This window comes from Sarcophilus harrisii, chromosome 1 (genome assembly GCF_902635505.1).
Source record: "Sarcophilus harrisii chromosome 1, mSarHar1.11, whole genome shotgun sequence".
NCBI classification, from domain to species: Eukaryota; Metazoa; Chordata; class Mammalia; order Dasyuromorphia; family Dasyuridae; genus Sarcophilus; species Sarcophilus harrisii.
In genome coordinates this window covers 170398807-170423380 of record NC_045426.1, presented here as the reverse complement: position 1 = coordinate 170423380, position 24574 = coordinate 170398807, and the positions used below count along the sequence as shown (strand labels likewise).

The window sequence follows — 24574 nt, the reverse complement described above, 5'->3', positions numbered from 1 at the left end:
AAAGTCTTTTTCAGCATCACATTTCAAAAGTATCAATTCTGCATCACTCAACTCTCATAGCCATATATTACTACTCGAAAAACTAACCAGTATCAAATTGTACTGATTACTGATTTGTAAAATAATTTGAAATCTGGTACTGGTAGGTCCTCTTCCTTCCTACTTTTCATTTCCCTTGAAATTCTTGATCTCTGGTTCCTATGTGTGGACTTTATTATTTTCCCCTGATTCTATAATTCTATATAGAATTATGAAGGAATTGTCCTCCCTTTATAATCCTATGCATTTTATGCATTTAAAAACATTATTTTGAAAAGAACTTTATCAATCTACTGAAAGGGTCCATGAGACAAAAAAATTAGAGGGAAAAACTTCTGTAAAGAACTGCATGCCCCATACTTATAGGGGTGCTTTGGGCAAGCCCTAAAATCCTACAATCTTGACTTGCTCTGGATAGTACTCCAAAGGAGCATTTGTCATTTGAAACTCTAGGGCGTTCCTTCCAAGTTTCTTATGCTATTCCTAATTTGTTTCGATTCAGCAGCAAGTGCCCAGGAAGGGACTAAAAGGTTTCACTTTCTTCTCCAGGAAGCTTTTCCTGACTTGATGGGTGAGAGCTGTACTAATCATCTGACAAATGATATACAGCTAAAGTAAACACTAACTCCCATCAAAGTCCATGAAAAGGGGTCATGTTATTAAGAGGTGGATATCCTTCCCTCCGATATAGTCAGACCATTAAAATAGCCCTTGACTTTTGCTCTCTAGCAAAATAATATGAGTATGTGATGGGAAATCCCTCTCTCCCCAACACTTAGCACATTGTTCTGCACACACCAATACATAATAACTGATACCATCCCTTGCCTTTCTTTATAACCTCAATACTTATCACAATGCCTGGCTCATAGCAAGTGCTTAATTGACTTGAATTGACCACCTGAGAAGAAATTGTCTTTTGAAAGGGGGAGGCTGTGAATATTTCAGACCAAAAATCTAAAAACAACCAAAACTTATATTTCTAGAATAATTTGAAGTTTGCAAAATATTTTATGTACATTGTTTCATTAGAGTCTCACAACTCACAGTACAGATATTATCCCCATTTTATTGATTAGGAAACTGAACTTTGGACAGGTTAAGGGACTTGTTCAGTATCACACAGCCAGTAAGTATCAAAGGATGGCTCTGAACCTAGATTTTTCTAACTTCAAATCCTTCACTCCATCCACTACAATATTCTGTCTTTCAAGATAGGATGAGGACTACTAGGACTGTATCCATCTCCTACATTGTGGAAGACTTGAGGGTCTCCACAAATCCTCAATCCCTGAGCACTTGATGCAGTACTTTTTTATTTAATATTTTACTTTTCTCCAATTATATGTAGAAATAATTTTAACTTTTTTTTTTCAATTTTCAATTCCAAATTCTCAGCTCTCTCTATCTCATTGAAAAGATAAACAATTTGAAATAGGTTATACATGTGTAATCAAACAAAATACATTCCTGTGTAAGTCATAATGTGAAATAAAACAGACAAAAATCCCCAAGAAAAATAAAGAAGAATATACTTCAATCTGCACTCTTTCTCTGGAAATGGATAGCCCCTTTTATCCTAAATTCTTCAGAATCATCTGAATTGTGAAATTGCTAATATATAGCAATAATAAATTAGCTAAATTATTTGTAGTTGCTCTTAGTGGAATATTGCTGTTATTGTAGTATTATTTCACTTTGTATCAGTTTATGTAAGTCTTTCCACATTTTTCTAAGAGCGATCTATTCATCAATTTTTACATTACACTAGTATTCCATAACAATCACATACAAAAATACTTGTTCAACCATTCTCCAATTAATGGACATCCTCTCAATTTACCATTCTTTGCCGTCACTAAAAGCTGATTAAATATTTTTGTACATTTTTGTACATCTCCTATCTGTTTTTTTTAAATCTCTGGCATACAGAACTACTAGTGGTATAATCACTGAGCACTTGAAAACAAATTGAGCCTTTTAGTCTCAGTATGGATTTTTGTATCAGTAGGGAAGTAATAGCAAAAGCCTGAAACTCATCTCAGGAGAGGATTGGTTGAAACCTATTAATTGATCCTTGGTGATTTAGGAGATAGCCAGGAGATGGCGCCAAAGTTCATTCTTTATCAAAGGATTTGTTGCGTCTTATCTGCAGGAGAACTAAAGGATAAATGTTGAATTCTGGGGGTGATCAGAGCCAGTGGTTAGGGAAAATACAGATTTCTGGGGACAGAGGAATAGAATTCTTAGTCTCCCTGCCACTTGTTTTCATTTACCACAGGTTTCAGCTTGATTAATGCTAAATTTGCATTCCTTCATTTTCTCTCTGCCGCAATATAATTTGTCACAGGACCCATAAATTTACAGCAAGTAATTCTTCCTCAGAGGGTATCAAATCTTTGGGGTGTGCTTCATGGTTTTGTCTATAGACACACCCACAGTGAAACAAAACTGCCTTTGTTCAAAAAGGCCAGGGGCTTGGAGAAATGGATTTTGAATTAATTGGATTCAGATGAGCAAAATGTTTTATTGAAGAACAATGGGACATCTGGGTGGCTGGGAAATAATTGGTTTGAATTACACTGTTTGGAATATGGCATAATTATTGGACCTGGGACATTTCCTTGCCCCATCCCTCGTCATACTCCCCCCAGTTGTCACTGCATCTAGATATTTTTTTGGTAGGTTATTGCTGCTAAAAGCATTAAAATCACTGTTTTGGAAACCAGAATTTTTGTGTTTTTTATGTTGCAATATTTTCTTTGTAAGGCTAAGAGAGATGAAGAAGCCATTTGGGGTGGTCAGAACTGGAGCAGAAGGTTCTATTTCTATCTCTGGCCTGGGCTTCTCATTTGTAAATGAAGCTAATGATGTTTGTCTCACCCATGTCAAAGAATTGTTGGGAAGGACAATTTAGATTTAGATCAACTTAGAAAGTGCTTTTTAACTTGTGGTGCAATATATTCATATAAGGTATTATGAATAGACCTACCTTCATCTTATAAAGGTTAGTGGGATGCCCCAGGGTCTTCATGGAATTACTTGATTATAAAGAAAGCATTAAAGGATTTCTGTTAATTTTGGGGAGCCAGTTTTGATGAAATAATAGGTAGCTAGAAGGCTCCAATATTGGACTCCATTCCAGATTTATGGAATTGCACTGTCCTATCACCTCAGGGCACAATAGCAAATAATAAGATTAATTAAAATACATAAACCTGAAGCCCTGACAGATCCAAATCCATAAAATGCTAATTTGAAAAGACATAAGATTGTGTTTCACGGGCCCCCAACCTTCCAGTTTATGATTTTTTCTGATTGGGAGAAGCAGAAAATTCCCTAAGTGCCATCTCTGAGAGGGATACCCAGTGACAACCTCCAAGGTTTTGTGAGTGAATTTTATAATGTTACAGATGGAAGGAACCTTAGAAAACAACCAATCTGAAAAAGAAAAGAAAACATCCAGTTCAAATCTTCATTTTACAGATGTGAAAACTGAGGCACAAGAGGTAAAATGAACTGCTCAGAATCATACACATGGCTAGCAGTAGAGTTAGTATAAGAATTTAGATGACTTTTAGCAAATTTTGGATTTAGGGGCTTGTTAGTAGCAAAGATGAGTTTGCCCATATATTTACAAGTCTATGTAGATGGAAGAAAACCATTTCCTCCTTAAGTGAGTTCCACTTTAAATTTTACTCTTTAGAATAATTGCTAACTTACAAAGTGACATTTCTAAATATAATTAATTCTCCATACCTGCCAGTTAGCTTCTGGTGCCCTAGAAACTCTCTTTTGGTCAGAGTCGTTGCTCATGCAAGAGAGAATCTCTTTTCTTTTTGCTCAGTCACAGACTTGATGTTCTCAAGGTAAGTAGGCCATTGATTACAGGATTTCCTCAACAATCTTGAAGATATGACAAAGGAAGATCATGAGGTTGAGAATATGACATCCACCATATCATAACTTTCTGCCAATTGATTACAAGTCTTAGGAGCTCTGACTCCTTCAAAGCTTTTAGACACTATTTGATAATTTTTAGTGTAAAATAATATCTGAAAACTAATAAAAACATAAAACCTTTAATGGTCTCTAGATATTTATAAGTATATACTGAGGAATGTGAAGCAATAATGACAACAATTAGTGATTAACATTAATATAGCATGTATCCACCTCCAGAGAAAGAACCAGTATGCATTATTGTTCTGCATTCACATTCCATCAGGGAAGAACTGATGGAATGTGAACGCAGATCAATGCATATTGGTTTCTTTTTTAATTTTTTAAAAATTTTTTTCTTGTTTTTTTTTTGTCTTTTTTCCACAACATGGCTAATATGGAAATATATCTTGTACATGTATAAACTTTATCAAATTGCCTTCTCAATGAGGGCTGAGGGAAGAGAGGGTGGGAAAGAATTTGGAATTCAAAATTGTAAAAAAAAAAAAAGTTAAAATTATTTTTAAATTGGGAAAAATATTAGAACGAAATAAATAAATAATTAAATTAAAAGGACTAAAGAGAGAAAATAATTATTATAGCATGTTAATGTTGATCAAGCTCTTTCCTCATAACTACAATGTAAAGTAGATAGTATGAATATTATTTCCCCCATTTTGTGGAGGAAGCTAAGGTTCAGAAAATTTCAGTGACTTACCTAGTGTCACAGTTGGGAAATGAACAAAGGGTAATCTTAGTTTAAGTTACAAAGCTTTCAATAGAAGTGACCATTATGATCAAAAAACTTATTGATTCCTACCATGTCTAGGAACACCTCAGAATGTTATTATTCTTCTCAAGTACTGAAGGCCTGGGTTCCATGCAAACTATTCTCAGAGAGTTTGTTAGCACTAGTATGACCCAGAATTTTGTCACTATTTAATAATACTACATGCCTTGTTGGCTGTTTAATTCACTCTCAAGTTCACAATTGAATGCATTTAGTTATAAGATAGCAAGATTGGACAAGTAGTATTCCATTGCTGTTAATTGCAGAACATATTTAAACAAACATGTCTTGATAAAATGGTATAGATGGACAATGGTGATTGGAGATGAAATCATTTTGATAGGCCTGCTTAAATATTTTTAACACCAGATACATTTGAATATAGACCATAACATCTAGGAAACTGGAACCTGAAGCAGGTTGATTAGCGAGCTAGGAAAATGCTATAGTCATTACTAAGGGAACCAGAATTTATTTGATATTTTATTATTGTTGTACAATTAGCAATAATACAACGTCAGTCTTTGAGAAACTAAGAAGTTAGTTTACAGAATTTGAGGAATAATAATTGGGAATGGGTTCCCAAGCTATTTCTAGCCTAACATAACTATAATACCCAAGTGCTGGCAGGAACCTGGCAGGAACATTTTAGTAGATTAGAAATACAAAAGTCTTCTATGTATGTCCCAGCTTAAGTAGAATGAACAAATTGTTTTTCATCATGGAAAGAACTATTGTTAGATTAAAAAAAAAAAAACACCTGAGAAAGTTTTTATGTCAACCAAATGAGAGCTACTTAAATCCTGTATAAATCTTATTTGGGTCCAACTCTAAATTAGAAAATTTAGAAGAATTTATTTTACTCAAATTTAAGGACAGAATTAGATTTAAATGAATAAATGATTGGTAATTAATAACTAATGGGAAAAGGTACTTTAATATATCTAGATTCTTCTTATTTCTTTAAGTCTTACTCTAAAGTATATGTCACCCCTTTAAGTAGTATTTAAGATCCCAATGAGTATTTGTATTTATGCATTTTAATAGTCTTATTTTCAGACACAGGATATTTTAGTAAAGCACCATATTCCTACTCATGTCAACGGAAAGTCCATGTACTCAAATTATTAGGTTTAATACCACTACTCATTTGGTGACAGCAGACCCTAATGGCAGACAAAGTGCCAAGAATGAAATAAATAGCCTTTGAAACCGGAATTGCTTTGCATATTCAAATCTTTAAAAAGATAGAAAATGTCATAGTGATAAATCTGCCTGATAATTCTCTATCAATTCGTCTCTAACTCCATCATCCTAATATCTCACATCTACATAGAGATTTATATTTTTTTCAAAGTGCATATTCACCTTCATTGTCCTGTATAGACTTTATAACAACCCTATGAATAAATAAGATGGATGTTTCCTTTTTATAGGGGCAGTGGGTAGAATGCTGGGCCTGGAGTTAGGAGGATCTGAATTCAAGTCTGGCCTCAGACACTCACTAGCTCTGGGGAAGTCACTTAGCCACTGCCTGCCTCAGTTTCCTCATTTGTTAAAAAGAAGATATTATATAAATGTTAACTGCTATCAATATCATCATCACCCTGATCATGATCATCATGATCATCATCAGTAGCAGTAGTGTCCTGGGTGCCTAGCAGAATGACTGGCACATTGTAGGAACTTAAAAAATGCTTGTTGAATCCTTATTTGACAGATGAGAAAACATATGCAGAGAATGGAAAGGGCTTGGCTAATATCATATACTGAGCTAATGGCACAGGAGGGATTAGAACAAAGATTTAATGCTATTCTACTGGACTTTCTATAGTATCATATTCTGGGCAACAATCATAATTCAGGTCTCACATCCAAAGATAGAATGTCAATGAATCAAGTTCCAAATCCAGATCTACATTGAGACCATTTTGTTATTTATTTACTAATAAATTTTTTTTAGATCTAAATTTAAAGCTAAATTTAGATTTAAATAAATTTTAAAATTATGTTATGGTATTCAGTATTAGATTAAGTTAAGTTCATTTTATATTATATTTCACATATATAATAAAATATTTCTATTAAATAAAAAAACTCATGGACAGATAGAATGTCAATGAACCAAGTTCCAGATCAGATTTACAGTGAGAACTTTTTTTACTTATTTATTATTTTATGGTATTCAGTATTAGATTAAATTATTAATTTTATATTCAAATTATGTATCCCATATAAAATATGTAATAATAAAATATTTATATAAAATAAAAAACTCATTAAAGCACTCTGATTTGGGGAAAACAAAAGAAACTTATCCCTTTTGATTCCTTATGACTAGAAATGAGAAGATTGCTTTGTAACTTCTTGTCTCGCCTTCCAGAACAAAGGCTTAGAATGTGCTTCCTCTCCTGTGATTTCCTCTCCTGTATCGCGATGCTGTCCAGACTTCTCTTGTTTAAGTGTTTTCCATCCTGAGCTTGAGTCAGCCAGAGAACAGCTGTAGTGCAGCTCAAGGCCCAGAATGACAAAGCATGATGGGATGGATTCTGCTCTTTCTTTTCTGCCATTGAGCACACAGAAAAGACAGCCTGCTGCCAGAGATGCTTCCCTGTTCTCCCTGATGCTGCTCTGAGTATGGAAAAGGCTTGGAGAAGAGCCAGTCTCTATTGTTTGGGTGACTTTGCACCCCCACCTCAGTTCAAAGCAGCTGGTTTAGGTAGGCTGGGGGCCAGAAGAAATTGATGGATAGAAGCTGGTACTTGACTAGTTATTTGTTCATCCTTTAGCCCATCCTGAAGGTTTCCAGGGGTCCTCAAACTACGGCCCACAGGCCAGATGCAGCAGTTGAGGACTCACATTTATCCCCCTACCCAGATTTACAGTGAAAACATTTTTTACTGTTTATTTAAAGGCCCCCAAAACAAAGTTTTTGTTTTTACTCTAGTCCGGTCCTCCAACAGTCTGAGGGACAATGAACTGGCCCCCTATTTAAAAAGTTTGAGGACCCCTGGTTTAGCCTATCCTGTTTCCAACAGGAGACCTCCTCCCCAAGCCAAATAGAGAGATGGAAAAGAAACACTAAAACACCCAGCCCAAACTAAGTTCTGAATGTTCTGGGTATTAAGATACAAAATGTTTCTCTTTTATCTTTCCCAGATAGCATCCAGAATTTGCAAATGACTAAAAGGATTTACAAATGCCCAAAGTATTAGAGCATCCTCCATCTAAAGTTATAGTATCTAGGTGGTTCAGTGGAAGAAGCTCTGGCCTTGGAGTCAGGAATACCAGAGTTTAAGTCTGGTCTCAGACATTTCCTATCTATGTGACCCTGGGAGGGTCACTTTACCCTCTTTGCCTCAGTTTCCTCAAGTGGAAAATGAATTGCAGAAGGAAATGGCAAACCACGCCAGGATTTTTGCCAAGAAAATATCAAATGGGGTCATAATGAGTTGGATGCTAGTGAAAAATGGCTGAACAAATTTTCAAAGGGATGGAGGTGGAAAATCAGAACAAAATTCTCTAACAGGGTTTGAATTCAGGCAGTCTGAAATCCTAATTTTGTCCTCTTGACTTAAAGTTGAGGGTGTATATCTAGTGACCTTCTGATGAAGTTAATTGGATAGGAAAACCTTGGTTGAGCCTGTATTCCATTGATTTACCAGTTTTCTGTATTCTCAATATGAAGTTCAACTTCAAAGAACATGTCGGAGAGAGCTGGAGAAAGAGTCAAAGCAGCAGCTGTGAGCGCTGCTTCTCCAGAAAGCAGAAATGTGGATGCCTGACTTTGGTTGCACAGTATTAGAGATGCCAGATCATTTTGTTGAGTTTTGTCCTTTTGGCTTCGGGGAGGTAAGGTGAGACATTGAACAAGCCCCTGCAGAGCAGGCAGAACTCACCAACAAATGTTCAAGGAGGAGTGGGAGCCAGAACAGTCCTTCTGATGACTGGTCTCTAATCAGGAAACCCAGCAGGCTACCTGAGTAAAGCTGTGACACAGTCCTAACCTCTTAGGCCCTTGACTACATTAGAAAGGGAGGTTTCTATGGATATTAACCACATGACAGCCTTTGTGAGAGGCAGTTTAGTATAAGGGCAGCTGGACTGTTACAGTGGCCAGAGCATTAGTCTTGGAATAGGGAAGACCTGATGTTCAAACTGGTCTTAAATCTTACTAGTTTTGTGATCTCGGGCAAGTCACTTTTTCTGTCTGAAAACGGGGATGACCATAATAGCATCTATCTCTCAGAGTTGGGAGTATAAATTGAGAGTTTTGTAAAGTGCTGTGCAAACTTCAGTTGGAGGTTTGTTTAATCTAAGATTAATAATTGGGTAGTCATTCTTTTTTTTTTTTTTTAATAATAGCCTTTTATTTACAGGTTATATGTATGGGTAACTTTAAGGGTAGTCATTCTTTTTAAAAAATGAAGTACCATAAAGATGCTAGTTATTATATTATTGGTTATCAAATATATATTTATAATTATATGTAATATAATTATTATATTTATATTTTATACAATATATTTATATTATATTTATTATTTATATATTATATATTTATATAATTGTTATATAATTGTATGATATAATTATATTATAATTATTATAATTATATAGGGTTATTAAAGTGCTATAATAATGCTAGTTATTTTTCTATTGGCTATTAAAGTTTAAGAGTGCTAGCTTAACATGTGTAACCTATATCAGATTGTTTGCTATCTTGAAAAAGAGGGAGAGAGGGAGAAAAATTTGGAATCCAAGGTTTTGCAAAGGTGAATGTTGAAAACTCTCTTTGCAAACAGTTAGAAAAATAAAATACTATTAAAATGTTAAAAAAAAAATAAAGTGCTAGCTTAGGAGCAGCTAGATGGCATAATGAATAGAGTGTCAAGCCTGGAGTCAGGAAGAATTGAATTCAAATCTGGTCTCAGACATTTAGTAGCTGTGAGAGCCTGGGCAAGTCACTTGACTGCCTCAGTTTCCTCATTTGTAAAAAAGAGCTAGAGAAGAGCTAGACAAACCACTCTAGAATCTTTGCCAAGAAAACCCCAAATGGATTAACAGAATCAGACATGACTGAAATGACTAAGTAACACCAAATTAAATTGCTGTAAAAATGGTAGAGTGCTAAACTTGGAGCCAGAGTGCTAAACTTATATCATTTTTTTTAGATATAAAGGTCATCTAGTCCAATCTCACCTCCTTATTTTACACCTGAAGATACTGAAGCACATAGAACTTAAGTGACTTGCCCAGGATCACACAAAACTATTAAAGTGTTTAAGGAAGAATTTCAACTCAGATTTTTCCCATTCCCTATCCATTACTCCATGCTGCCTTCCCTCATGAGCAAAGTACTAAATCATTGGTGAAAAATTACTGGTTTAAGGAAGGAAAACAGGGGAATGGGATGGCTAATGTGAGATTCCTGTGGTTCCTACTCCTATAGATATTTTGTAACTTCAATTATTAGTACATTCTCCTTTTTAAAATTACTTTATATTTCATAACTTGAGTGTATGTAGTATGCTCCAAATAGAATGCAAACCTAAATGCTGCAGTAGATAAAGACTACCACCAGCCCTGGAGTCAGGAAGAAATGAATTTAAATCTGGCTTCCTACTCTTATTAGCTGTGTGACTCTGTACAAGTCACTTAACCCCATTGCTTCCAAAAAAAAAAACAAAAAAAAGAAATGAGAAAAAAAAGAATTTAAGCTTCTGAAGCACAGGGACTCTTTATTTTGTGTTTATATTTTTAGTAACTAGCACAGGGCCTGGCATATAGACAATGCTTAATAGATATTTATTGAATTGAACTGGGAGAAAAAAAAAACCACCTCCTTCAAATACCACTGATTGAATAACTTAGCCTTTTTGAATCTCAGTTTCCTTATCTGTAAAATAGAAATGATAATAATGGCATCTATCTTAGAGGTGCTCACTTTTTCAACTATTCCAGAGACTGCCTGCTTCAGGCCTCATTGTCCCTTGTTATGCACAGCAAGGAGGCTCTCTAACAGTCTAATTGAACTGACTGCTCTATTTTGGTAAAAGAAGACATATCTTCCCATTAAAATTAACATGTAAACTGTACCTTCATCTCATACCCGGTGACCCTTTTCATAATCAACCAGAGCCCAAGTCCATGTATCTCTGTGGGAGCCCACAGTGGGAAAGCACATAGTTGGCTTCTAGATTTACATAGGATGTCAGTTGGTTGTGATTCCATATACATTCTGGGTAGAACTTTTCAAAACTAAGTTAAAATAAAACCAGTTTATTATATGATATACATATATCCAAAAAAGCTCATTCCTACAAACCCTAGGATATCTCACCCCATATTCTCATTTTCTTTTTTTTTTTTTAATAGCTTTTTATTTACAAGATATAGCATGGGCAATTTTACAGCATTGACAATTGCCAAACCTTTTGTTCCACTTTTTCCCCTTCTTCCCCCTATTCTCTCCCCCCGATGGCAGGTTGACCAATACATGTTAAATATATTAAAGTATATGTTAAATACAATATAAGTATACATGTCTTAACACATACCCTCATTTTCAACAAAAGTATATTCATAAAATCCCTTTTGCTTTCTTTATCTTTTATTTTTTTATATGAACTATTTTAGTGATATACACTTTTATTTTTGTTATATTTTTATATATTTTTCAAAATACATGCAAAGATAGTTTTCAACATTCACTCTTGCAAAACCTTATATTCTAAATTTTTCATTCTCTCTCCACTCCCTTTCCTAGACAGCAAATAATTTAATATAGGTTAAACATGTGCAATTCTTCTAAACATGTTTCCATATTTATCATTCTTTAGCCATTATTTTTAAAAATGAAGAGAAAAAATTCTTATTTTTATTCCTTCAATAGGCACAGTCACTTTAATTCTAATATCTAACCAGATCATTCAGGACCAGTCCTGGAAATAAACAATACTTCAAGAAATTCAGCTTTGATTTACAGAAAAAATCAGTTTTGGTTTTACAAAAATACAAAGCAGAATTAGAAGACTACAAGTTTTTCCTTTGCAATGAGATCATGTATAAAGCTTTGTAATTTGGGCCAGAGAAAATGTCAGTTATCATCATCATCACCATCATTGTTATCCTAAGTATGAATACAGAAAGAAGAGAGAAAATGTTCAATAGGTGTGGGATTAATTCCCACTGTTTGGACATTTTTAGTTAGCACAAAAGGGGGACTTTGTAGTAATGGGGGCCAAAACTAGAGTAGCTGTCTCTTTCTCCTAAGGTTGATGTGCTTCCTCCAAAAGAATAAGGCTGACAACCTTGTGTAATTCTGCCTCACTTAAATATAATTCATAGGAAAATAAAAACATCATCCTCATGATATTATTGATCCTCTTCTACAAGGGACAAAACCCAACAGCTTTCTCCCTACTTCAACCACAGTTTTTCCAATTCACTCATCTTCTTGTCTTTCACCAGTTCAAACTATAGAGCAGCTATTCTCAGGACCTGTCCATTTTTCAATTTTCTTGCAAGTGATGGAGGGTCAGACCTTCTTGCTACTTTTTTAGTTTCCCTTTTCTGAGGGAGAGAGGATTGGATTATCTGTTCTCTTGATGAGACTTTCTCCAAAAGTTAGAATGACCTCTGCACCCCTAAAGTTTCCTTTCTTCCCAAAATTGTGTTTATCCCATGTTAAAAAAAGATTAAAAAAATCTTTTAAAATTAATTTTTAAAAGAACCACTAAATTGTTTTTCTCTTCCATAAAGCCATTTTTTCATAACTATTTTTAAAAAGAATAGCTTCATTTTTAGGGTTATTTTTAAATTTACATTGTACTCCATGTATATTATCTAACTCATTCTTTTTTTTTGTACTTAATAGTATTTTATTCCCCCCCAATTATATGTGAAAATAGTTTTCATCATTCATTTTTGTAAGATTTTTGAGTTCCAATTTTTTCCTCTCTCTTTACCTTTGTTATTCCTTAAGGCAGCAAGCAATCCAATATAGACTGTACATGTACAATCACGGTAAGCATATTTCCATATTAGTCATGTACATCAGAAATCTTTTGGAATTGTCTTGGATCCTTGTACTAATGAAGGAGCTAAGTCTGTCACTGATCATTGCATAATGCTGCTAATACTATGTACAATGTTCTCCTGGTTCTGCTCATTTCACTTTGCATCAGTTCATGTAAGTCCTTCCAGGTTTTTTGGAAATCTGCCTGCTCATCATTTCATATAAAACAATAGAATTCTAGTATAATCTTATACCACAACTTATTCAATCATTACCCAATTGGTGGGCATCCCCCTAATTTCCAATTATTTATTACAACAAAAAGAGCTGCCACAAATATTTTTATACATGTGGGTCCTTTCCCTGTTTTTATGATTTCTTTGGGATACAGACCTAATGACAATATTGCTAGATCAAAGAATATGCACAGTTTTATAGCCTTTTGGGCATAGTTCCAAATTTGACTCAGTTCTTTATATATTTGAAAAATGAAGCCTTTATCAAGAATACCAGTTGTAAAAATTGTTTCCCATCTTTCTGCTTTCCTTCTCATATTGATTTCATTGGTTTTGTTTGTGCAAATTTCTTTTATTTAATGTAATCAAAATTATCCATTTTGCATTTAATGATGTTCTCTAGGTCTTTTTTGGTCATGAATTCTTCCCTTCTTCAAAAATATGACATATAAACTATTCTTTGCTCTCCATAATTTGCTTACAGTATTACTCTTTATGTCTAAAGCATGTGCCTATTTAAACCTTTTCTTGGTATAGAATGTGAATGTTGGTTTATGTCCAGTTTCTGCCATATTTCTTTCAAGTTTTCCAGCAGTTTTTGTCAGATATTATTTTGATCTTTCTTACTTCGCTTTGCACCACTTAAGGGGTCTTGTTATCATTCCATGCAATGCATTAATATTTTATGACATACATATTTTACAACTTATTTAAGCATACCCTACTCGCACAATAAAATTGCAGAGTCATAGAGAAAGATACTTGGATGCAAATGAAAAGTTATAAACCTTCCTAGAGAAAAACAAACCTTAGAGATAATAATGATTCTAATAATAATAATAAAAAAAACAACAATGCACGGATTTCTATCTAAAATGCTACCGTGTGGAAATCTATTTCAAGACTAAGAACTAAGAGCCACTGGCTGGCTAGTCTTCATTTGTTTTATCACCATTACCTGACACAGCTTTCTTTTTTAAAGGGTCTTTTTTCTCTTCCAAACCTGTTGTGTTGTTTATATGTATAAGACTTCTAGATCAAATCACAAGGGTAAGCCGTCTGAGTTCTCATTTCTGTGATTATCTTAGGCATCAGTGCACACTCTCTCAGCAGAACAAAGTTAAGGTATTATTTGAAATCTCCATGGGGCTTCTCAGATATCTGGGCATCACTAAAATTGCCTTGTGGTCTATTAACATTAGGTTTGTTCTTATACTCTAGTTTTTAATTACTTCAGCATCTACAGAGTTTTAATGACAATGTGTGTCAGCTGAAAGAACAGTATCTCTGCTGGAAGTCCTAGTAAAGAATGTGCAGTAGAAGCAAGATACAGGTACCTGTTAAGATTTGTTCCCTTTAACTCTTTAGAGAGAGTTCAGTGATTTGTACAGAGAGTCCTGACCAGTGCTGGTTCTGGCCAGACTTGTGAAAAAGTGTCTTCAAAGCTCTCCTATCACTCTTTGCAGTCCCCTCCCTCCCTCAGTACTCCTTGACATTTCTTCTCCTTGATCTTTCATCCTCTCTACTGAAGGCACCTCATGCCATCATAAAACCCAGAGTCTTCCCATACCTTTATGACAACTTCATTTTAGCCCTACCATCTCAATTCACTGGCATTGAAGAACTGTGTTCCAATCCTAACTCTGATGCTTGCTAATTGCATAATAATTCTGGTTTGTCAGCATATCTAGAACAGGGAACTTAGTTTATAAAATAACATAGGATATCAAATTTCTTGCTGCCTTTGGGTCAATTACTTCACCTTTTAGGGAATAAAAATACTTATAGGATTATTGCAAGGAAAATGATTTATTGAGGTCAAAATAATATGAGGAAAAAAAGGGAAAAACCAAATCTATATAACTTAATTACATATTTTAAAAGAATAACAAATGTTACATAGTAGACTCATGTGTAATCATCTTTTTAAAAATTATGTTATATAAAGGAGGAAAAAGGACCCACATGTGCAAAAATTTTGTAGCAGCTTTTTTTTTTTTTATGGTGGCAAAGAACTGGAAAATGAGTGGATGTTCATAAATTGGGAAATGGCTGAATAAGTATGGTATATGAAAGTTGTGGAATATTATTGTTCTATAAAATATTATGAACAAGCTGATTTTAGAAAGGCCTGGAAAGATTTACGAACTGATGCTAAATGAAACAAGCAAAACCAAGAATGCATTGTACAAAGTAACAGCAAGATTGTGAGATAATCAACTATGAAAGACCTGGTTTTTCTCAGTGGTTCAGTGATCCAAGGCAATGCCAATAAACTTCAGCTAGAAAATGCCATTTGCATCCAGAACGAGAACTATGGAGATCACATGTAAATTAACACATGCTATTGTTCTTTTTTTTTTTTTTTCTGTTTTTTAAAATTCTGTTGTGGTTTTCCCCTTTTGTTCTGATTTTTCTCTCCCAACATGATTCATAAAGAAATGTGTGTTTAAAAAGTTAATATATATGTAAAAAGTAACATACATATGTGGGGAAAATTATGTTAAATCATAGAAATGCTTGTTTTATTCTACAAATTAAAAATAAAATCAATAAAACAAAAAATTATTACAGAAATGAAAATTTTTCCAAATAATTTAGAAGTCACATAGTATAGCTAAAGAGGTTTTGAACTTGGTGTCTGTGACCCAAATTTGAATTCTGGTTCTCCCTGGTATGACTAGCTTTTTCCTATGTGCCAATCACTTCACTTTTTATCAGACTCAATATTTTTATCTGAAAAGTAGGGATGGCAATATTTGCCTTTTTAACAGGAGCAATATTTTAACCTAAACAAATTATTCTTTAAAGGTGAAACTTCAGGTGTCATCCAAAAACTGAAGAAAAAGTATGTGGGACTGCATTTTTGATTTCCTTCACAAGCTAATTGTACAATATTTCAGAGTCTGATTCTTTTTGTACAGCAAAATAACGGTTTGGTCATGTATACTTATTGTGTATCTAATTTATATTTTAATGTATTTAACATCTACTGGTCATCCTGCCATCTGGGGGAGGGAGTGGGGGGAAGGAGGGGAAAAAGTGGAATAAGAGGTTTGGCAATTGTTAATGCTGTAAAGTTACCCATACATATAACCTGTAAATAAAAGGCTATTAAATAAAAAAAAAGTATGTGGGAGCAAAGATACCTCAAATAGCTGTACATAATTTTACTGATTCACTTTGGTTATACATAATATTATTCATAAAAGATAGGATGTTGCCATGGAACAAGCTCTCTCCTTGGTGATAGAACAAAGTTTAATTTCTGCTCCCATATTTGTTAGTTGTGAGACTATAAAGAAGTCTTTTTAACCTTTATGTCTTTCAGTTATCTCATCTGTAAAATGGGTATAATCATACCTAAATGGGTTTTTATAAGAAAAGGACTTTGTTAATTGTGAAATATGACATCATTGGAAACTATTATAATGCTTGTATTTATAAAACACTTAAAAAATTTGCAAAGTATTTAGAATTGTCATTTGATCTTTACCACAAACCATGGTCAAAAAGGTAATGTAAGTTTCATTTCTGATCCTGCCCCAACATCCAGGGAAATTGTGACTGACTTTTGGTGACCTAATGTTTTCTAAGGGGTTTTCTTATTTAGAGACTAGAATGCTTTGTTATTTCCTTCTCCAGTGGATCAAGGCAAATAGGTTAAGTGTCTTGCCCAGGATGATACAGCTACTAAGCATATGAGACCAGATTTGAACTGGGATTTTTCTGATTGTGGGCCCAGCACTCTATCCATTGCACCACCTAGCTAATTTTGCCAGGTAAGATAGGAGAGGAAAAAGAGTGCTTCAAACTGTATTCAGGGACAATCTGTTCCTTCTCTAGGTAGGATAGGATTTTTCATAACTCTTGTCAGAGTAGGATGATTGTGCTACTGAGAATAGCAAAGTCATTTACAACCAATCATTCAGGAACATTGCTATTACTTCGTATACAGTACATTTCGTTTTGCTTGAGCATATGGAGGACTTCCCAGATTTTTTTTTTCTTCCCGAAAGCATTCTCCTCCCTATTTCCCATAGAACAATAATATTCCATCATAAACACACACACCACAGTTTATTGAGCCATTCCCCAACTGATGATCATCCCCTCAATTTCCAGGTTTTTTTTTTTTTTTGCTCTGAGAAAAAAATTGGTATAAATATTTTTTGTACATATAAGTCAAAAAAAGGTTTTAAATCAAGATTTTAATTTTTTGGGTCAATTCTTTCTTATCCCCAATAGAAAATCTAATCATCCTGATCTTTAGGTAGATGCAAAAGTAAATTTTTTTCCTACCCTGCCATGCTCTTAGCAATTAATGCCAGGGCTACTTTAAAGCTTTGATAAGTCTTATAACATAGGGACCATTGAGCAAATGGGACATAGTGATGTATAAGTAAAAGTTTAACAATAAAATCTCTTGGGATGGGGGTAACATACTAAGGAAACACTTTTAAATTTAATCTTCTTAAGTTAAGTCTAGTCAATCAACAACAATAACAAAAAGTCAAATCCTAATTCTCATTTTGCCAATTTCGAAGGTATAAATACTTATAATGAAAATTTAATATTCGGCTCAAAAGTCCCATTTGAACTGGCTCCAGCACTCTCTTGGGAATAGAGGAACTGCCTTTATTCTGCATTCCTGTTCCCTATTCCCTTAAGATTGTGTTTTAAAACTTCTCCTACATTGCTATTCTAGGAAAAGAGCATCCTTCTCCCCCTTTTTTTTTTGGTTGGCTGCTGTGATCAAAATTATTCTTTGAAAAGTGGTCAATGGACTCGCATTTTGACTCAGCAAGAAATTTGATATCATATGATATTCCATAAAGTAAATTCCTTATTTCAGATGAGCTGACAACTTGCCAGAATTATAGTGGCTATCTCAATGTTAAAAGAATGAGTTTATTATCTTCATGTGTGGGAAAAAGTATCCAAGGATATGTTGGAAAGTGACCAAATTTGAAGATTCATTCATTCAATCACTCTTTATTGAACTCTTTTGCTAGCTACTGTGAAAAAGAAATATGAAAGATGTAGTCTGCCCTCTGGGAACTTCTATTCTAGTGAGAGAGACGAGGTCAATACACATGAAAACTTTTTTTCCTAATTTTTTTAAAAAAATTCTATACCTAGCCACAGAATGTTAGGTGAATGAGCACTTATTAAGTACCAACTTTGTTCCAGGCACTATGCTAAATGGTGAAAAAATAAAATACACATAAAATGAAAAAATAATTCTATATGAACCCATGACTATTACACATAGCTTTGTCTCCATGGTGTGTGCGCATGTGTGTGTATTCTTGTGATCTTTCTAGATTTTAATTTTCTCATCTCTATCATGAGGAAATTGGATTAAATGATCTCGACAATCCCTTCCAGATCCTGCAATTGTGTTTAGTAGGATAGAATCCAAATCCAGGAACAATATTCTCTTAGACCATAAACTCCTATTTGTAGATTGTATTAATTCCTTCATACCAGGTGAGTGCATTTTACTCATTTTTTTCTTTCTTCTCATAAATGACATTCATTGATTTTGCACAAGGTAGCTTCAGTGATGGGCTTGTGTCTGTATTTCCAAATAGATCTTTATTTATTTATTTTTACAACCACTGCTACCCATTTTGGGAATGTCTATTGTCCAATGTGCTGATCTTCAACTTCCCTTCCACCCTCTTCCCCCAGCAGCATTTCTCCTTTGTGTATTGAATTGCCTTAGGCTCAGGAGCTGTTTTCTTTTTCTTGGTGCTGGAGGCCTTGGAGGTGGGGGGAAGCCCCCAAGCTTTCAGAGCTGCTTCATTTAGGATTAACAAAAGTAAAAAGGGCCAGTCTCCTTAATCTGTAGTAATGAGTCCAGCAGACTTCTGGGAGCTGGACTAATGAAAGGAAAGTTCTAAAGGATATAAACACCGAGCGACTTCCTTTTGATCATTCAATTCTCTTTGTTTTTGTAGCTCTGGACAGACTTTGTAATCATCCCATGGACCAAAATTCTGGCCATGGTCTTATATCAAGAAGATATTTGGTGACTTTCAGTGCTTGGAGGCTGACATCTGTGGTTTAAATCAACCAATTTCACGTTTGCTTCCTGAAGTCTCTTCCTGCAGCTTCCTAGTCATTTATTTTGAGTTTACTATTTGTCAAGCACTGTGCTAAACTGGGGATACACAGTCCTTGACCTCGAGGAAATGTGTACAAAACTATATAGTAAGCTGATCACCCGATTATAATTTATTAAGCCTCTACGTCATATATATAGCACTTTATATATCTATATATCACTATAGCACTTCCCCTTTGGAAGGGAAAGCTAATCTCAGAGTGAAGGTCCTAGCAGTGGGGGCTGGGGAAACTGGGAAAAGTTTTCCATAAAACATAGTTTTTGAACTGAGTCTTACAAAAACTCCAAAATTAGCAGGCTCTATTCAAGAGAAATAATTCAACAGATATTTTTTCTACTTCCAAAATATTTCTTTTTATTTTCTTCCTGTTTTTATAATAGTTTTTTATTTTCAAAATACTTGCAAAGATAGTTTTCAACATTCATCCTTGCAAAACCTTGTGCTCCAAAATTCTCTCTCTCTCTTCCCTTCCCCCTTCCCTAGATAGCAAGTAATCCAATATAAATTAAACATGTGCAATTCTTCTAAACACATTTCTACATTTAGCATTCGTATCAAAAAGGTAAAAAAAAAAATGAAAAAAAAGCAAATGACAAAAAAGATGAAAATACTATGCTGTGATCCATATTCAGCCTCTATAGTTCTCTCTCTGGATGCAGGTGGCTCTCTTCATCATAAGTCTATTGGAATTGGCCTGAATCCCCCCATTGTTGAAAAGAGTCAGGTCTATAGCAGTTGATCATCACATAATCATGTTGTTGTGTACAATGATCTACTGGTCCTGCTCATTTTACTCAGCATCAGTTCATGTAAGTCTCTCCAGGCCTCTCTGAAATGTTCCTGCTGGTCATTTCTTACAGAACAATAATATTTCATAACTTATTCAGCCATTCTTTAACTGAGGGGCATCCACTCATTTTCCAGTTCCTTGCCACTACAAAAAGGCCGGCCACAAACATTTTTGCACATGTGAGTTCCCTTCCCTTTTTTATGATCTTACTTTTAAAGACTTTATAATTTAATGGGAGTGAAGTGGACAAATACACAAATAACTATGATAGAAGGAAGAGGCAGTGTTATCAAAGAATGAAATGAGCAAAAGATGAGAATGGACTGCTTCTATGGTGAAAGTGAGGGATAATGAAAGGACCATCCATGTACTCCTTTGCTATAGCTTTTGTGAAGAGAAAGTGAGGAAACCATTCTTTTTCCTCCTTCCTTCCCCAAGACTTGCACAATATGATAAGCGTGGAGGGATTGTGAGTAGTATCACTGGAGGGAATAAATACATTAATGAGATAAATCACAAATCCATTAGAAAATTTGAGCAAAAGGGAACATGAAATACACACTGCAGAGATAACCAGGTAAAAGCTTTGGGGAATTTTAGCAAAATGAGATGAGATTCACCTGGGCAGGTGGGGTGTCAGATCAAGCCTCCTGGAAGTAGTGGCTCCTGAGTTAAAGGAAAGGAAGGACTTCAACAGATAGAGATCATCGAAATGCTTCTTTGTAGGCTTGAGGATGAAAAGAGGCAGGATGTGAACAGGGAATAGAGAGTAGTTCAATTTACCTAGAGGAGAGTAATATGAGATAAGGCTAGAAAGGGATTTTGGGACTTTTCATTGTATCCCAAACTCCAAGTACAGTACCTTGCATAGGAAAACTTTTTTTTTCTTTGCTGAGGCAATTGGGGTTAAGTGACTTGCCCAGGGACACACAGCTAGGAGATGTAAAGTGTCTGAGACTAAATTTGAACTCAGGTCCTCCTGACTTTAGGGCTGGTGCTCTATCCACCGCATCATCTCACTGCTCCTATAGAAAACATTTAATAAATGTTTGTTAAATTGAATTGAAAATTAGGTTGGATCCAGATTGCAAAGCAGGACTTATTTGAATTAGGGTATGATGCTATCTGAGCAATGATGCATTAGGAAAATTAATTTGGACAGTGGTATGGAGCAGAAGTGTCAAACTCACTGACTGGCCTGTAAAACCATTGAGTGCAGCATCCCAAACCAGATTAAAATGCAACTGGGAAATGTTTTTAAAAATGAGTAAAAGTATAATATAATATAATGTCAATTTGTGGTTTTCTAAGTCAGCATGTGGCTACAGGGATCTGTTTCTTTTTGAGTTTGACATCACTGGTATAGAGGATGCGTTGTTGTTTAGTTGTATTCCACTCTCCATGATCCCATTTTGGGTTTTCTTGGCAAAGATACTAATGTGTTTGCCATTTTCTTATTTAAACTTTTTTTATTTTTAATTTATGGAATAAAAAAGCATTCCATAACTTAGTTTAATAAAAAGATGAAATGGCACAAAACTGCAAAACTATTAAGTATAACTTGCTATTCCTTTTAAATATAGAAAAAGTTATCACATAGGTTTCTTTTTTCCTTTTTTTTCCATCCCCCATTGTAGATATGGCTATCATTAGACAAAATAGTTGTTTATGTATGTATACACACATATATAAACATACATATAAACATATGTGCATATAAAAATTTTCTAGATATACTTCTATTTATCAGTTCTTTGAGTATAGAAAATTTCCTGCTTCATATGTTCTTTTAATGTATTTATAACAGTCAAAATGTCTTAGTTGCTCAAAGTCATTTAAAACAATATTCCTGTTACTGTATACAATATTCTCTTGATTTTTATCATTTCATTCTTTACCATTTCATGCTAGTCTTTTCAAGCCTTTCTAAGATCACTGAGCTCATCTTTTCTTACAGCACAATAACTTTCCATCATAATCATTCACCATAACTTTTTTCTTCTGCTCATTTTACAGATGAAGAATTGAGGCAAACAGGGTTAAGTGACTTGCCCAGAGTCATTTGGCTAGTAAGTCTCTGAGAACTGAACTCAGGTCTTACTAAGGTCCAGTATTCTATCCAGTGAACCACCCAATAAATAATTAGGAATGTTTATCTGAAGGTCTTAGTCAAAGAGATTGCTGCTCTGATCTCATTAGGAAGTTTCATTGAATTTTATCATTCCATTGGCCAGATGATAGCTAAGAATTCTGGGGCCTGAAGTAAACATTTTATGAAGAAGCCCTTTTCTTATTGATAGCAGCCAAATAAACAGCTCTCCAAACTCTCTGCAATGTCAAGAGAGAGGATAGAATTTGGAGAGGGAGTTTCTGAAACAGTATTTAATGGTTAGAGGGAAGAAGAGGAAGACTTGAGCAGTTTCTTCAGCCAGTCCAGGATCCACACAGATAATCCACCTTTAATAAACTGAGTGTCTTATTTTAGCTAGCCAGAACCTCCTGCTAGTTTAGAGGATTTAGCTGCAGTGAGTGTTAATATTCAAATAGAGGAATGTTCTAGATAGCTTTAGAGGTCCCTGATATATATATTCCTTAATGAATTAATAAATCAGTAAGCTAATATATATATATTAATTAAGCACCTCCTTGGTGCCAGACACTGTGCTAAACACTGGGAAATACAAAGGAAGGCTCAAGACGTTCTTGCTTTCAAGGAACTCTCTGTCTAATGGGGTAGGCAATATGAAAAAAAACCCTATACACAAAAAATATATTCTGTTTCTCCTATAGGGCAACATCTGTATTAGTCTGTTGGGAGATACATTTAACCAGTAGATGTCCAATTCTGGGGCAGGACATATTTATCTATGAGTCAGTATACAATGATTAAGTTCCTGCTAAGTGCTATACAGGCAACTACTAGTGGGTTCAGTAAGTAGGGAACCAGATCTAAAATCAAGAAGATTTATCTTCCTGAATTCAAATCTGGTCTCAGATTCTTTCCAGCTGTGTAATTCTGGACAAGTCATTTCATTCTATTTACTTCAGTTTTGTCATCTGGAAAAGGAGCTGAAGAAGGAAATGCAAACCACTCCACTGTCTTTGCCAAGAAAACCTCCAGTAGGGTCATGAAAAGTTGGATAGAACTGAAACAACTGAATAGCAGCCATATGGTAGATGCAATGCTAAGTTATGAGAATACAAAAAAGGCAAAAGTTAATCCCCACTCACACTTTAATGGGAAGGGGAAAGGGGGACATTTAACATTAAAACCTATAAATGAGAGAAATTATAAGAAACACAAGGTTATTTATCTCCCAACCAGAGGCTCAAATTGTGTTTTCCTGCTATTGATCAGCCAAACTATTAGCTTTCTGAAGCTAGAGGTAAGGGGTGGAAGTGGAGGAAAGTGGAGGAAAGAAATACAGCTTTTCCTCTTTCTGAAGCCCTGGCTTTGTGGCCCCATCTGTCTACCACCTGATAGGGTAGATAATGTCAAGCTCTGGTCCAAAAGAGTTCTTTCAGCCATTAACAATAGCCAGCAGAACTGGAAAGCTCCAGAGAATATTTCTACCTGCAACTAGCCAAGCTTGTTGTTACTCAAAGGGAACTTCAGGCCTCTGTTCAGGAGAGTGTTAAATTACTTGTGCCTTTTTTGTACTTTTTATGGAGAGAGGGAAGGAAGCATCTTAGATTTCATCTTATCCAATGTCCTCATTTTAGAAATGAGAAAAATGAGTCTCAAAGAAGCTTAGGGCCATGGCCATGGTCATACATAAAGGTAAGGTAATAATTGGTCAAGTAGTACCTTAGAAGTATTAACTGGGACAGATAGGTGGTACAGTGGATAGAGCACTGAACCTAGAGTCAAAAAAACTCATCTTCTTGAGCTCAAATATGACTTCAGACTCACAACTAGTAGTTGTGTGATCCTGGGCAAGTCAGTTAATCAGGTTTAACTGTTTCTTCATTTGGAAAATGAGTTGGAAAATCAAATAGCAAACTATTCTAATATTTTTATTAAGAAAACCCTAAATTGGGGTCACAAAGGAATCAAATCTTGGGTTGGTACTATGTATGAGTCAAATGACAGATCTTTGTAGTCAGTGTACTCATAGCTTCAGTACCATTGATGACCCATAGCTTTGACTATAAGGTATGGATTGAAGATTTCATCTATTATATAAAGAATGTGAAAGGAGGGGAGAACAATTAAGACAAGAATAACTCGGTTCAAATGGTTTCGACCTCTTGGGTGCTGAAATGACCGAGTAATAAAAATAACTTTAAAACACAATATAATGTTTGTTATTATTATATTTATTATGATTTGGCTTTCATTGATATAGGAATCCACAGTAACTGGGAAGTTGGGAGGATTGGGAAAGTAGAAAGTAATGTGTAAGCAGCATTTTAAAGGGAAAAGAGAAATTCTTTGAGTTAAAGGAAAGGAGAGTGCATTCCAGGTATGGGGGATGGCTAGTGGAAAAGCGTGGAATTGGCAAATGGGCTATTGTGGGCAAGTAATAGAGAAAAGGCCACTGTGACTGCATCACAGAGTCTTGAAGAGGGAATAACATCTGATATATTGGGGTCAAGTTGGTAAGAGTTTTAAAAGCAAAA

The 24574-nt window shown here is 34.8% G+C and overlaps 1 pseudogene; it reads right to left on the bottom strand.

Moving 5' to 3' along the window:
• The window catches only part of LOC100914352, a 53907-nt pseudogene extending 42912 nt beyond the window's left edge, over positions 1-10995 (bottom strand).
• Between the last annotated feature and the right edge of the window lie 13579 nt (positions 10996-24574).